Source organism: Parasteatoda tepidariorum, chromosome 8 (assembly GCF_043381705.1).
Source record: "Parasteatoda tepidariorum isolate YZ-2023 chromosome 8, CAS_Ptep_4.0, whole genome shotgun sequence".
NCBI lineage: Eukaryota > Metazoa > Arthropoda > Arachnida > Araneae > Theridiidae > Parasteatoda > Parasteatoda tepidariorum.
The window spans coordinates 75,118,456-75,122,422 of NC_092211.1; positions in this window are offsets into that span (position 1 = coordinate 75,118,456).

Below are 3,967 nucleotides of genomic sequence, written 5' to 3' on the forward strand. Positions count from 1 at the left end.
AACTCTAATGTATCAGATATATATATATATATATAAAGAGAGAGAGAGACACGCATTTACAATATATTTTCTATAACTTAGATTTAATTCAAGTAAAAATTAAAATACCTCTCACAATCCACTTTTGCAGAACCCCAATTATGGGTGAAAGTTTTTTCAAAAATTTCCAGCTGAACAAATGCTTCAGCTTCCTTTTGTAAAGGGCATATTCCGACTCTGAAAATGTAAAAAGTTGTTATGACCTTTCTTTTCAGTTTTTTTCTAGATAATTGTTGACGGATAAAAAAAAAAACTCCGCTATTCATGTTATTTGAAAAAGAACATAATATTTTAACCCCAATGGTTGAGAATCAATTTATCTGAATATCGCGAGCATTAAATTAAATATTTTACTTCTGAAACAAAATATTTTGCCTTCAAAAGGTAAGTCAGTAAAGTACATTTATTCTATTTGTTTAAATGTTCCGCACAGAAAGTTGAAAGTTCTTTTTTTTAACTTAAATTTAAACATGGAAACTAACAGAGCCACTGTTTAAAGGTCGTTCTACATCAGTTGTAAAAATCAACTTCGTGTTTTTATGCAGAAACAATTAAAGTTTCGTAGTTAGCTTCCTAAAAATCTTTTCTAAATTAACATATAGTTTCTGAATTATCCTTTTCGTAACAGAATATAATAGAGACTACAAAACTAATGTCATAGATTACATAGATTTATAAAGTAAATTTTCCTTACATATAATATCTCGGAAAATTTTTTTAGCTTCTAAATAATAAGCCTGTTTTGCAAATCTCTCTCTTTTTTACAATATTGATGATGCTGACCATAAAGTTGTATCAGAGGAGTTTCCTTAATTCTTTGTCATTTGTTGCCGGTATTAAAAGTATTTTTTCACAGAATCTTTTAAAATATTTCGCATGAAATTTTAACATAAAGTGAACTTGCAAGAAAAGTACACTCCTAAAATGTTTTTCTCCGACATTTTTTTTCAGAAACGAAATACTGTAACTCTCTTTTTTTTATATTTCCATTAAATAATTTATGTTAAGAAAGCTATAAAAATAATTAATAAAAATATAAGTTTCGATTAATTGGGGACCACTGTCTGGAAAAGATGCAATATCTATTCACAGGTATGGGGATATTAAAAGGTATTTATGACAGTACATGTGTTTTATTGAAAAGTGTTTCGGTAAGAAATATAAGTAGTTTTTCAGATTGTGTAACATTCGTTTGATTATTAAAATTCTTTTTATTATTTAGATGTTTCAGTCTTTATTATTTCTGCTTCCAGAATTAGTTGAATAAAAATATTCATTAATCAATCAAGCAGAATTTGAAATTGTGCAAAAAGTATTTAAAAATTGAATTTTTATTTTTTTAAATATCATTTTTGGTAAAAAAAAATAGACATGACATTATTTATAAGCATTTGCTTAAAAAATCGAAATTCATAATGACTTTATAGTTTTAAAATAATTATTTGATGGATATTTGGCTAGAATGTAAAAAATATTATATTAGGAGATATGGCGACTTTGCATAATTTGAAGTTTTTAATCAAAAGGAGAAAAAACCAAATCGAAGTTAAATTTTTTAATAACTTATGGTACGTACTTTATTCTTGTTTTTTTTCTCTCCATTTTCTTCGTTTTACAAATTAAACCAATTTAGGAAAATTTTGTATCATATACATCTTTATTGATGCTCAAAAGAAACGAAAATCTCAGCAGTGTCAACTAAGAATTTTATATTCCGTTGATTTCATCCTTAATTTTAAAAAAATATTTGTTATGGTTTAAGTGTCAGATATTTTTTGCTTTAAAGATTTAATAAATACCTTTCTACTTTAGCATCATCATCGCAAATTTGAGCAGAATCACTTTTTTCTGCATAGTACGATGCTTCAGAATCTACATTCCAATAAGTATGCCTAAAATAATAAAAAAATATTTTTAATTTTCTCATTTTTTTAGGTAATTAAAACATACTTTTAAAAGCAAGCTTTTAAAAATTTATTTCACTTTTGTCATTAAATTAAGATATTTCTTTTATAATCAGATTATGATTTTATTATAAAAAGAACATAAGATTTAAGTGAAAAAAGTTTTTTATATCAAATTTGAAGTATTATAGCATGTTTAATCTATATAACAAGTCTTCTACTGCAATTTTTAAAATAAAATTGTGTTGAAATGAGAAATTTTTTTTTCTCGATTAATTTATTTTCATTTTTTAATTATTCTAGAATATCTTTATAAACTTAATGCATAGATTTGATGATAAATTGTTACTTTCTGCTCTTATCGGAACAACATTTTCTGTATTGTTAAAAAGTTGTGACATAATTTTTTTAAAAAAAGTATGTTTTTTCTTCCATGCAACTATAATTTACATTTTGAATTAAGTAATTTAAATGTATTTAATACCAAATGAATTGTTATCCTTAGTACAACTTATGATACTGAAAAATATGTATTTTTTTTTATTTGAATAATAAGCAGAAACTACTATTTATAAACAAAAATACTAAATATAATTAGAACACCAGCAGTGTCTTCTTCAAAAATTATTGTTTTGTAGTTATAACAATTTTAATGTAACAAATAAACTACAGATTATTTGTTACATGCATTAAAATCATTTTTTTATAGAAAACTTTTATTTAAAATTCGCACAAATACCTCTCACTGTCAACTACTTCACTCGCCAAATTAGGAGGGACACTTTTCTCCTCGTAGGCATTTTCGAACGAATCGAACATTGTATCATCCCAAGTAGTTTCATCAACTCTAAAATAAAATAATAGAGTGTGTATTTTGTTTCATTTGTTTAATTTTAGCATTGAAGTTCAAAAGTTACATAAATTTCTGTTTTATTTATGTTTTTTTTTAAATAAGAATATTAGATAGATAGATAGATCAATATACCTATGACTTCTAACTACATTCTCAGGGACTCTTTTCGGAAACCATTCGCAAATAGTATTCCAAAGTGAAAATGTGGGATCAGGTAGTACATTTGGCTCTTCAGTATCTTTAATCCCACTGTTTGATTCATCAAGATCAACACTAAAATGAAAAAAAAATGGTGTTGTTATCTTTACAACTTTCTTTACATATTCTTCATACATGGTTACACTTAAAGATTCATATGTAATATTTTTGTGGAAAATTATAAGGAATTCCCAAAAGAGAGGAAAAAATTTATTAAAAAATGTTTCTAAAATTAAAAAAATGTTTGGAAATTAAAATTAATAAAATATATAATCTTGTCATCAGCTCACACGATTATATCTCAACTACATCCCAAAACATTCCTGTTTTTTTCAATACTTTTTTTTCTTTCCTCCAAGCCAAGCTTCCCAATACTGTATTAATATATTTAAAGCAATTTGAAAAATATTTATTTAAAACTTAAGATATGTATGCATCGTTTACTTTTAGAAAAGTGAAAAGCGTGTTTTACCTTCTTTCCAAACTCAAATTTGTGTTTTGCAAAACTGTTTATTATTTTCTGAATATTCTTAATTACCTAATGATTTGGTATATAGATTTGTTAAAATTTTTTTGAAATTTTATTCCAGTTGTTACAATGTAGATTTTAATTGCCTACCTTACATCTAGAATTTGAGGTCAATATTCAATTCTTTATGGATTCAAAGATATACATAAAACATTTAAAATATTGAACTTTCTTTATTGTGATATGAAAATGAGTTTGCTTTTTTATCTGATGAGCTGTTGCAACAAAAAAAAAATCTGATATCATTTATGCACATTCGATTTTTTTTATAAAGTGCGTCAAACATAAAATATAGTGAAAAAATAAATTTAGAATTGAAATAAATTTTTTGTTAAATACTGCAAAGTATGTAAGGATTTGTAATATTCCGTCAATCCAGAGAAAGTCATAATTTATTGCAGTTATTGATGGTTGGAAAAAAAGGAAGTAATAGCAATCGGGCTG